This window comes from Stenella coeruleoalba (assembly GCF_951394435.1).
Source record: "Stenella coeruleoalba genome assembly, chromosome: 4".
NCBI classification, from domain to species: domain Eukaryota; kingdom Metazoa; phylum Chordata; class Mammalia; order Artiodactyla; family Delphinidae; genus Stenella; species Stenella coeruleoalba.
In genome coordinates this window covers 149273236-149285885 of record NC_137149.1, presented here as the reverse complement: position 1 = coordinate 149285885, position 12650 = coordinate 149273236, and the positions used below count along the sequence as shown (strand labels likewise).

At 45.4% G+C, this 12650-nt stretch overlaps 1 pseudogene across 1 annotated transcript; it reads left to right on the top strand.

Annotated features, from left to right (window-relative positions):
• The first annotated feature begins 799 nt into the window (after positions 1–799).
• LOC307185557 (tektin bundle-interacting protein 1-like) lies at positions 800–2343 on the top strand (annotated as a pseudogene). Its single transcript has 4 exons — positions 800–1020; positions 1297–1539; positions 1637–1756; positions 1859–2343. The product of its transcript is annotated as a tektin bundle-interacting protein 1-like (transcript).
• The last annotated feature ends 10307 nt before the right edge of the window (positions 2344–12650 follow it).

Sequence of the window (12650 nt, the reverse complement as noted above, 5' to 3'; positions counted from 1 at the left end):
TACATATCAAAACGTACAGTTGTGAAAATAGTACACAATGTTTCGGTTTATTACATTATGGCCGTTTCAAACTTTGGAAGCCAGTTTCTTCATTTGCACAGAAAGAAACGTAGCGTTTAATTCTTAAGTTTGTGGTCAAATTGTGTGTGTGTGTGTGTCTTATTTTAGACTTTTAATTCCTTTTTACAAGCTAGGTGCATTTTGTGGTTTCGGCTCATTTTGTAGTTCAGAAGAGTGGGGCTCCCCAGATGGTCCCCAAACTCCCCTCCCTGCAAGCGGCAAACCCAGCCTGCGGCCACTTCCTGAAACCTGTGTCCCGGAACCACCAGGGTTGAGCCCACCAGGGGAGAACGTTTTATCAGCATCCCTGCTAGGACCATCTTGGGGCCACGTCCTCATTCCCTAGGGCATCTCCCCGGAGGGAGCTCACCAAGTCAAAGCACAGCACGTGCCCATGTCTGTCTCTTGGGCAGTGGTGCTGCGAGGGTGTTCCGGAAGGATAGCTTTAGTTTTAATGGTACCTGGTTGAGGTTAGATTTTTGCCATCATTAGCATATTTATTTCCATTTCCCTCTTTGCTCTGTCAGACTCTGTTCCTTACACCATCCCTGATGCCCCAGGGCCTTTGCACAAGCGGGTCCCTCTTCACATCACTGCCACCTCCTCCTTGAGGAAGCCCTCCTGATGCTCTCATCCTGGGACGGGCTCTGGCAACAGAGGCCCCCGGAACAGGCACTCCTGTGTAGCTGCATAGTTTCTCCTTTAAATGTGAGCTTGTCTTCACTCCCAGCTGGCCCCGATGACTGGGCAGGTGGTGATGGTGCAAGAGCTCCCTGAAGGTCTCCCTGGGAACCTGGGCTCCCCACACACTTTCCCTGTGTCCCCAGCCCACGGCTCCCAGGCCAGACCAATGACGGTGAAACCTGTGCCATTCACTCAGCCACAGCTGAGACCACGTCCTCCTGGTGCATCTCCAGGCCAGGGGGGCTTCCTGGAGGAAAGGGCCTGCAGACCTGGGAGGCTGGGCAAAGGACTTAGTAGAGGCAAGAAAAGATGAAATGTTTAGGAGGTCCTGGGGGTTGGAGAGGATGTGGCAGAGAGGAGGGGCTACAAGGGGTCAGCCTCCCACCCTCTGCCAGCCTGGGTGGGAGGGTGTCCAGTACTGAAGGACAGACGAGGCCCCCCGCACCTCGGGCCAGGCTTCTGCACCCTCAGCGCTGGCGAAGGGGATGAAGAGGCCCGGGGAGGGCAGGGGGGCTGAAAACTCAGTCTCTCTTCTTCCACCCCCGCCCTCAGCAATGACTACCTGTCCCAGGAGGGGCCCCGCCGGACGCCGGCCATAAAGCAGGCGCTGCGCTGGAAGTACACACCCATGGGACGCGATGATGCCGGTCCACAGTGGTACACGGGCCTGACCAGCTTGGACCCCCGAGAAGCCTGGAACACGCTCCCTCAGGCGCTCTGGACAGCCCATACCTCGAGGCTTATGTCCACAAGCGCGGATGCCACACTCCCCGGGAGTGCACAGCATGCCCTCGGGTGAGTGCCCGGCCCCGCCCGCCCCGACACCAGGCCCTCCTCGAGGGGAGGGTGAGGCCCAGAGGTGCAGAGATGACCCCTGACCCCTACCCCGCAGCCTACACCCAGCGGCTCCGGGAGACGACTGCCTGGTAGACGGCATCATCCCCGCGCAGTACAGGGGCCCCCGCGCGCGGCAGGGAGCGTGCTGTGGGAAGACAGACCCATGGGACAAGGAGTACGGTGATCCTGGGCCAGGGCACGCGACCCAGGGGCTGGGGTGAGACCGCCCGGGGCCAGGAGGCGGGGCCAGCCGGTGACCCAGGTCCTGGCCCCCCAGCGATCCACAGGCACCATTCGGAGAGGAGCCGCTGTGGCGCACGTCTGACTACGTGCTATACCTGTCAGCGCCCAGCGCCCGCGCTACACCACCCAGAACTACCGGCAGTGGGCACGGAACCCTGCTGCCCCTCCACCGGCCAGCAGCCCCCGCCCGTCTACACGGCCAGGCACTGATAAAGATCGTGCTGCCCGATGTGGCTCGTCCGGACCGGCGCCTCTCCCCCAAGGCGTCTGTCCACCTCTGGGGCCGGGAGCTGGGGCCCTCAGGCAGCCAGGTGAAGGGAGCTCTGAACCAGGACCCTGGTGACCAAGCTCCAGGGCAGAGTCAGACAGACGAGCTCTCCTGCCCTCGGCCCCCCTACGCCGGGCCCCAGGCCAAGGCACAGTCCTGGCCCCGGGTGGCCTGGGCACAGGGAGCCGCGCTCGGGCCACCTGCTCGGCATGCTGAGCCTCACCATCGCCAGGGCCAGGGTCTGGGCCCAGCCGCTAACCCCGAGGCTGGGCTCCTGGCAGGCTCAGCAATGGCTCTGTCCTCCAGGGCTGGTGGCACCCGGGAGACCCTAGGCTGGCCGGGGCTGAACTCGGGGCAGGCCCTGTGCCCAGGAGCCTCACATCCGGCCGTGTGGCCAGGTTTAAATAAAGTATATCATCGCACAAAGGCACTTTGTACGTGTCTGGCATGTCTTAAGCACTCAGTATTAGCTATTTATTTTACTTTTAAGTAGCTTTTCCCCTCCTTTGGTTATCGTTGCACTGCTTTCCACCTGCTCAGCTTAGTTCATAGTCACCCAGTTCTTCGTGTTTTCTTCTCCTTGTTTTTAATTTTTTCAGATCATTTCACTTCATATTAACCTAATCCTAGAGAATGGACCAAAGGAGCAGAAGTAGTGTTCAAATAAGTTAACATCCCATTCCAGCAGCATCTCAGGTTAAGGATTTTCTGGTGAAGGGGGGGCCACTTTAAGGATGAAAGCAGCTCTTTTGCCCCTTTTTCCTATTTATACATTTCTGTCCCCCTCTAACCTTAAAAGAATAATTGTAGGAATGAGACCACTAGGCAGTTTAACCTAACTTCTGGCTTACGGGCTCCTGAATGCACACCATGCCTTGCTAACCTATTGATTTGTTTCCTAGATAAAAAGAAGGAAGAATGGGGCTTCCCTGGTGGCGCAGTGGTTGAGAATCTGCCTGCTAATGCAGGGGACACGGGTTCGAGCCCTGGTCTGGGAGGATCCCACATGCCGCGGAGCAACTAGGCCCGTGAGCCACAACTACTGAGCCTGCGCGTCTGGAGCCTGTGCTCCGCAACAAGAGAGGCCGCGATAGTGAGAGGCCCGCGCAACGCAATGAAGACTGGCCCCCGCTTGCCACAACTAGAGAAAGCCCCCGCACAGAAACGAAGACCCAACACAGCAAAAATAAATAAATAAAGTACTAAACTTCTACCCCCAACACCTTCAAAAAAAAAAAAAAAAAAAAAGAAGGAAGAATGAAGAATTCAGCAAGTAAAGAATGGCTATCTCTCTACCCCCAAGGCCCCTTAACAATCCTGCAGGCAGATTAGGCAGAGGAGATAACATCTGAAGAAGGAGTCAGCCAGCCTGCACGCTCTCCTGCCTCCATGATTCACTGAGATTCTTCCCCCCATTTTCCCCTTTAAACACTGTCCTGGCTGAGCAGAATCTTGGGCATTGGTGTTAGGACATGAGTCCACCTTCTCCCCAGATTGCCGCCCTTTCTGATTGAAGCACCTTTCCTTTCTATTCACACTTGCCTCTCAAATTATTGGCTTTTGAGTGGTGAGCAACTGAACCCGAGTTTGGTAACAAGGAGACCAGGCCACTTCCAATGTCCATTGTCTTTCAGAAGAACACAGATTTGTTTCTCCAATTTAAAGTGCACAGTGAGTGCAAATTCCTGTGCAGTAGTTCTGGAGTGGGTCCTGATTATGCTTTTCTAACCATCTCCCAGGGCTGTTGCTGCTGGTAGCAGGGGCCACATTTAGAATGGCAAGCAGTACACCAAGCCTGCTGCTGTTTCTGCACTCCCTTCACTCAGCAGGGAAATGAAAAAGGACTGAGGTGTCTCCCTCAGAGAAAATTCATATTCCTTTCTGGTCATTGCATCTCTGCTCATTTCCTCGGACAGTGGGTATCAGTGAGTAATATTGTCCTCTCTGGCCTCAGGGCAGCTATGTGATTTGCATCTTCCCGTGTAAACTGAGAATGGAGGCCCCCTATTCACACGTTATTAAGAATTTCAGGATGGCAACAAGTGCTGAGTCTCTCTGAGCACAGGGTCCTGTGTGGTTCCCCATGCCACATGCCCACACAGGCGGCTTACTAGGCCTTTCTACTCTAATCTTTTCTAAACGAGGCTTCCAGGAGTCTCCGGAATTCATGTCAAGGTCAACCCTCTTAGACTTTTTAGAACCACCGTCTGGTGTACGTCTTTCGTTTTTGCCTAGGTACGGTGAGTCGTCCTATTCTCTGATGGAAAATTGATAATAAAGATAGTGTACACCTGTTCTGGGTATTAGGAATAAAGACATGAAAGTTTTTTCTATGCACGTATGATGAGACGATTGCTCTCGGAATGTAGGGGGTAAAGGTGTAATTTAAACAGCGAGCTCACAGGTCAATGTTCATATCAACTCCGGCTCTTCTTCTGCAACCAGCCCTCTCCTGTAAGTCACTCAAGCTCATATATATATTGCAATATATATATATATATATATATATATATATATATAAATATATATATATATATAGCAAACATATATATGTTTGCAATGCAAACTTCTGCTAAAATATATATATATATATATATATATATATTTTAGCAGAAGTTTGCATTCAGATCATAGCTACTGTTTATTGACAACCTACTGAGTCAGAACATTTAAATACAGGCTGCCTCCTTACCCCAGGAAAACTGGTTCAGTAAAAAAACCATTTAAACTAAATTTATTTCCTAAGCGCACGTCAACAATTGTGTATTGAGCACCTATTAAGTGCCAGACATTCTGGTTAATGAGGATCTGTCAGTAAGTAAGTGACTGAAGAGGCAAAAATCCCCACCCTAGTGGAGCTGGCCTCCAGGGAGGAAGGATACACACAAGTTAGTATAAGTGTTACAAGGCAATAAAACAGGATACAGAGGGTCAGGAGTGAGTGGTGGGGCTGTGATTTTCAGTAAGGTGCTTGGGGGGAAACTCTCTGGGGAAGAGACATCTGAGCAGACCTGAAGAAGGTGAAGTGAGATGCTCAAGTGTCTGGGAGAAAGAAACTAAGATGGAAAGAATAGTGCCGAGGCCTTGAGGTGGGAGTGTGCCTGGCACGGTCCAGAAGCATCGAAGACGTCCGTGCGGTGGAGAGGAGAGAACGCGGGGAGTGCAGAAGCAGCGCTCAGACTGTGTACTTCTCTGCAGGTTAAAGGGGAATCAAAATTACTTATTAAGTACTTATTAGAAAGGGATTTGAAAAAGCTTTTCTCTTGAAAATTGAAGGTTGCACGCTCCTGCTAATTTTTAGAATAAACACCATCAATTTCATCTATGTGGGAGGTGTAATTCTTCTCATTAAATTGGCAGAATGGCACACTGGGCTTCCTTTGCTTCTGTGTTGGCTGTCTGTTGCTGCATAACGATAACCCCCAAACTTAGTAGCGTAAAGTACTAACCTTTATGATCTCACACCGTGTCTGTGGGGCAGGCGTCTAGGAGCGAACTAGCTGGGTGATTCTGACTCAGGCTCTCTCGTGGGGTTGCAGGTGTCAGTGAAAGCGGTTGCTGCCGTATCAGTAAACAAAGGATGTTGCAGCCGTCGAGCCATCACGTTCCAGCCGCCTGGATGGTGAGCCCTGAGGGACTCAGGATGGAAACGGGATGCCCGCCATCTAGCCCTCAGCCACCGCAGCCACCTTGCAGTGATGGGGAGACTTGCCCCAGAGAGCTGAGGTGGGCATCAAAGGAACAATTTCAGTGAGCCCAGATTTTGCATCTTTCCACACACCGAAAAGCTCTCACTTCCTTAACTTGAGATGTCTGGTTTTCTTTACTTAACAGTAATCTTTTGATGTTCCGACTACCTGGTCTTTGTAGCAAAAACTCCTCTATATCCTGGCTCCCCCCTTGCCTCTTTGAAACAGTCCCTCCGAGCCATCTGAGAGGCTGCGTCCCGGGCTTAGGTCCTCAGAATGTGTGCCAAGTGACACATAATTCTCAACGTTTAGTTTGTGCCTTTTTTTCAGCTGACACAGACAAGCTGTTGAAAGCAGCTGTGGTCATCTGGAGGTCTCACGGGGTTGGGGGATTCGATTTCAAGCTCACATGGCTGTTGGCAGGGGTCCTCAGAGGTCCTCAGACTTCTGGATGAAGGCCTCTGGCCCCTACCCCCTGGGGCCCCCCAAGGGCTCCACGGGGCCTGCAAGCTGTCTTCCTCAAGAGTGAGCCATTCCAGGGGTGGGGAGAACAGGCCAGGGAAGGACCGGGGTGAGGCCACAGTGTCTCCCATGACCTAACCTTGAAGTTGCACAGCACCCTTCTGCCCTGAGTTACACAGACCAAGCCTGGTCTAGGGTGGGTGGAGGGGATGACACAGGCTGTGAAGACCAGGAGCTGGACCCATTGGTGCGTCTGGGAAACAAGATCCCACAGCCTCACGTCAACACTGGCAGCGCACGCGGTCATTTGTGTGTGTGTGAGAACAATCCAGCGTTTCCACTGTTTTCACAAATGCTTCTCAACCTCTGTGGTATTCAGATCATTATTTGTTATTGTTTCTATCTTGTCATAAACCTTCTGGGTTTTCTTCAGTTTATAATCATTTTACTTTATTTTAAAATGACTTTGCTAACGCAGCATTATTCATAATAGCCAAGACACAGAAGCAACCTAAGTGTCCATCGACAGATGAATGGATAAACAAGATGTGGTACGTATATACAATAGAATATTACTCAGCCATAAAAAGGAACGAAATAATGCCATTTGCAGCAACATGGGTGGACCTAGAGATTGTCATACTAAGTGAAGTAAGTCGGACAGAGAAAGACAAATACCACGTGATATCACTTACATGTGGAATCTAAAATATGACACAAATGAATTTATCTACGAAAGAGAAACAGGCTCACAAACATTGAAAACAGACTTGTGGTTGCCAAGGGGGAGGGGGGGAGGGAGGGATGGATTGGGAGTTTGGGATTAACAGATGCAGACTATTGTATATAGGATGGATAAATAACAAGTTCCTACTGTAGAGCACAGGGAACTATATTCAATATCCTGTAATAAACCGTCCTGGAAAAGAAAAAAAATATTTATCTTGATAAAAAAGAAATATTAAAAAGAATGTATATACTTGTATAGCTGAGTCACTTTCTGTACAGTAGAAATGAACCCCACATTGTAAATCAGCTAAACTCCAATTAAAAAAATAAATAAAATGACTTTGCTATGGAGTTATTTTGTTTGTTTTTATTTTTACCTTAATGAACACCCATGCTTAAGATTTTCTAAGCACTTTGCAAATATTACCTTTATTCAATCCTCATAACAAATCCTTGTAGGAGACGGGGTTGTAATTTTTCCATTGTGCACATGGGAACCTGAGACACAGAAAAGTAGAGGTACTTGCTCAATGTTGTGTATCTGATAACTGGCCCATCTGAGTCGGGGGAGCCCGGCTCTAGTGTCTGCTCTGCAGCCTCTTCACTTCTTCATCCCCATCTTTATATGCTTTATGAAATTCTGCATCTTCTTAAGAGATGCATTATTAACTCCTTATCAAGGAACACTATAATTGCAAGAGATATTGTAAACTTTAATCAGCTAATGATAGTCAAATAATCGGAAACATAAGCCGAGGAAACTGCTCATGTTAAACTAGGGATACTATTTGAATGGATATTAATTTTATAAGAGAGTAGTTTAGTGATGTTTTGCATGATATGTGGAATTTTGTATCCCTATACAACCTCATGACTGCAGGGTCTCAGATAACGACTATACTGATATGAGAAGGAACCTTATCCATGACCTCTGATCCTCACAACACCTCCGCAAGGTAGGAATTCTCACCTTCACTCCACAAATGAGGTCACTGGCTTGTATGGTGACTAAGGAAATTATTTAAGATCCTAAGTAGTCAGTGGTTGCGATGAGATGTAAATTGAGCTGTCGGATTTCAGAGTCCAGACCGCCCTCAGTTACTCCAAGGAACCTCTCTGGTTGTTTCTTCTTCTTATTTATTTAGTGTTGGCTTTTCTTTGTTAATAATACCTTCTTTAGTCCACTACGAGCTTCTTGTGTTCTGGTATGATTACAGGAAAGCGTGACACTCATTAATGCACTTGAGTTGTTGAAGAGCTCGTTTTTTTCTTTTTAATTTTTCTCTCTATATTATGGGAGGGATCTTATTCCTCCAGGCAATTAATTAGCTAGTGTCTGGACTGAAATATTTTATTTTCTTTGGTCTTGGATTTCACACTGAAATTTTCATTAAGGCCCCAAAATCCCCCCTCCCCACAAGCATTCCCTTCTGTTATTGTTATTGCTAATTGGGTTCACAAAGGCGTTGAAGTTGTCTTGACTTTTTGCATTGTTTACATTTCATAGGAACTACATAAATCCTGAGTGAGAAAATAAGTTACATAAATTTCTAGGTATGAGAATTTCAAATTTCCTTTAAGGCCGAAGAGAAGAAATGCTGTCTGAACAGCCACTGCTGATGGGCAGGATTTGTTAAGCTTTAGAAGTAGCTCATTCCATTTTCTCAGCCGGAGGGGAAGCTGCCACAGGAGCTGCTAAGACTGCGACAAAACAAAAGGCAAGGTGGTAACTCCGCCCACCAGCTTCTAACCGAGAGGGAAAATGTCATTAATGAAAAGCCCTGATGTATACCTCCTTTCTCCAAACAATTAATGGAACAAAATGCCCCAAGAAATGCCTGAAACCATGAGTGGTTTCCATAGAAACCTCAATCCATTTCTATTCTGCCGACATTTGAATGAATGCGAGCAGAGGATAGCACTAGCTCTGCTGCATGGCATGGGCTGTGGTGACAGCTAATGGGTTTACCTTAGAACCATTATTAACTGCTTGTAGCAAAACAGTAGCAGTTCTCCCCTCATAGACTTAGATTATTCCATGGTCTTAAGTATTTCAGAAATATCTGGGACTTGTAGGTATAAACAATACATTTCACAAGACAATAATATTTTGCAGGACCCTAAAACTCCCTTTCTCTCTCACGCAATCATTTTAAATAGCAGAACTGTGTCCTTTGCATGATCTAAGAAAATAATTCTAGTATCCTTTATTCTCAGGACATCATTAGTACTAATGTACAACCTTTTTAATACCTCTCCATTTCCTGGAGTTAGATGGAGCCTGAAATGATTACATGCCTTTTAACTTCTATTGTCTATGCAAAAATCACATTATCCCAAACAGGAGATGTAAGAAAAGCAAGGCTCACAGGGAGGGACACACACACACACACACACACACACACACACACACAAAACAGTCTTCAGGTGGATTTTGCATAAATGAGGCTGACTCATCCTGACTATAATCTAGCCTTACACTCAACAATCACAAAAGAAATCTATAACCCAGGAAGCATACAAACAAGAAAACTACTCGCAGCTGAACTACAGGGGCAGTTAGCTGCAGAAAGATTCAGTTTCATTGTTTTGAAGGATTACTTGGTTTAAATGATTTTTATTGATCACTCATTTTTACAAATTAATAAACTTGACTTTTAGAGCAATTTTAGGTTTGCAGCAAGATTGAACAACGAGAACAGTGAATTTCCATATACTTCTTGTCCCTACACGTGTACGACCTCTCCCACCATCAATGTCCCCACCAGATGTACATCTGTCACAATCAACGGCCTACATTAGCTCATCACTCTTCTCCACTGGGGTTCACTCTTGGTATTGAATATTCTATGGGTTTTGATGAATGTATAATGATATATATCCACCATTATAGAATCATACAGAGTAGTTTTTTTGTTTGTTTGTTTGTTTGTTTTCTTGCGGTACGCGGGCCTCTCACTGTTGTGGCCTCTCCCGTCGTGGAGCACAGGCTCCGGACGCGCAGGCTCAGTGGCCGTGGCTCACGGGCCCAGCCACTCCGTGGCATGTGAGATCTTCCCAGACCGGGGCACGAACCCGTGTCCCCTGCAATGGCAGGCGGACTCTCAACCACTGCGCCACCAGGGAAGCCCCATACAGAGTAGTTTTACTGCCCTAAACATCCTCTGTGCTCCTATTCATCCCTCCAGACAGCTGAACCCTGGCAATCACCAATCATTTCACGTTCTCCATAGTTTTGCCTTTTCCAGAATGTCATATAGTTGGAAACATACTGTATGTAGCCTTTTCAAATAGGCTTAAATTTCTCTTCGTAATATGCATTTACGTTTCCTCCATATCCTTTCATGGCCTAATAGCTCATTTCTTTTTAGTGCTAAATAATATTCCATTGGTTGGGTATACCACAGTTTATTCACCTACTGAAGGACTTCTTGGTTGCTTCCAAGTTTTGGCAATTGTCTCTAAAGCTTCTATAAACATCCATGTGCAGGTTTTTTGTGAACGTAAGTTTTCAATTTCATTTGAATAAATACCAGAAAGGGCCATTGCTGTATCCTATGGTAAGAGTATATTTAGTTTCGTAAGAAATTGTCAAACTGTCTTTCAAAGTGTCTGTACCACCTTGCATTCCCACCATTAATGTATAAGAGTTTCTGTTGCTCTGCATCCTTGACAGCATTTACTGATGTCAGTGTTTTGGATTTCGGCCATTTTTCTATGTTACTTGCCATCTATATATCTTCTTTGGTGAGGAGTCTGTTAAGACCTTTGGCCCATTTTCTATCTGGGTTGTTTACACGCTTATTGTTGAGTATATTTTAGGAATTTTATAGTTTGCTTTTTACATTCAGGTTTCTATCTATTTTGTGAAAGGTGTAAGGACTGTGTCTAGATTCGTTATTTTATGTGACCGTCCAGCTGTTCCAGCACCATTGGTTGCAGAGATGGTCTTTGCTCCATTGTATTGCCTTTGCTTATTCATCAGAGATCAGTTGGCTGTATTTATATGGATCTATTTCTGAGGTTTCTATTTTGTTCCATTAAACCCCAATGTCTTGATTACTGTAACTTTATATTAAGCCTTGAAGTTGGGTGGTGTTGGTCTTCTGACTTTTCTCCTTTAATAATCAAGGTGGCTCTTCTGAGTCTTTTGCTTCTCCATATAAACTTTAGAATCACTTTGTCAATATACACAAAATAACTTGCTGGGACTTTGATTGGGGTTCTGTTGAATTCACAGATCAAATTGGGAAGAACTGACATCGTGACAATATTAGGTCTTTCCATCCATGAACATGGAATATCTTCCCATTTATTTAGTTCTTTTTTGATATCTTTCATCAGAGTTTTGTAGTTTTCCTCATACAAATTTTGTACATATTTCATTGAATTTGTTCCTAAGTATTTTACTCTGGGGGGTGCTAATGTAAATGATATTGTGTTTTCAATTTCATGTTCCACTTGTTCATTGCTGCTATATAGAAAAGAGACTGACTTTACTATATTAACCTTATATCTTGCAACCTTGCTATGATCACTTACTAGTTCCAGGAGATTTGTTGATTCTTTCAGATTTTCTACATTGATGAATCTGTCATCTGTGAACAAAGGCAGTTTATGGCTTCCCTCTCAAACTTCATAGCTTTCCTTTTCTTTTCTTGTCTTATTGCATTAGCTAGGACTTCAGTTATGATGTTGAAAAGCAGTGCTGAGAAGGAGTCTACTTACCTTGTTCCTGATGGTCACCATTTTTAACACCATATTTGTGTACTACAGTCTTTAAGGTAATTCTTGAGCTAAGACCTCAGGTAATGCCACAGTGCATGTGACATATCTAGTGCATGAAACACAGCCTTGAGTTTGGATAGACATGGGTTCTTATACTTGTTTGCTTATTGTCTGTGTGACCTTAAGAAATTATCTTTCTTGGGCCTCAATTAGCATTATATATAAATTGGAAATAATTTTTAGTTCTGGTGTTGTTATGAGGATTAGAGGTAATGGATCAAGAGTGCTTGAGCCATAGAAGTTGATTCATAACAGTAGCTACAATTGTTTGACTATAAAATTTCCCTTTGGGACAAGATTCAGAACAAACATTTGGAGGCTTTACTCTCTATATTATTAAGTCCTTATGCAAAAATCATTTCATATTTGAAGACAGTAGCCCTTCCTTGTCTTTTCTGCATCTTAAAGACCTTTACTGATCTTGACACTGGACTTAGAGTCATATAGTATAAGAGCTAGCTATCATTATTGTCAGGGAAATAAGGTGATTTCCTAATGACTCTAACTTGTTTAGGTTTTATAAATACAGTCATAATTTCTTCTTAGATATTCCTACTGACCCAGCAAATTTGGACAATTTTTGTTTAAGTTTATGCTTCTTCATTAAGAGATATTTACGGAAAAGGGGTTTTTGTAGTTTGAGACAACCAGAAGCATGATTTATGCGTGGAATTTGGGGAGAGAAAATGTCATGTGACATTCAGTCACTGGCTTTCTTTGCCTTTGTGATGCATTAAAAGGATCTGATGGCACGTGTTCTGTCATTGAGTTGTTATGGGCAAAAATAAGATTGTTAACCTCAAGTCTCAGACAGGTGGTTGAGAAATAACTGAATAAGTTAACTAAAGCCTAACCAAGCGCAAATCTTCCTACCATGGACTACAGCATTA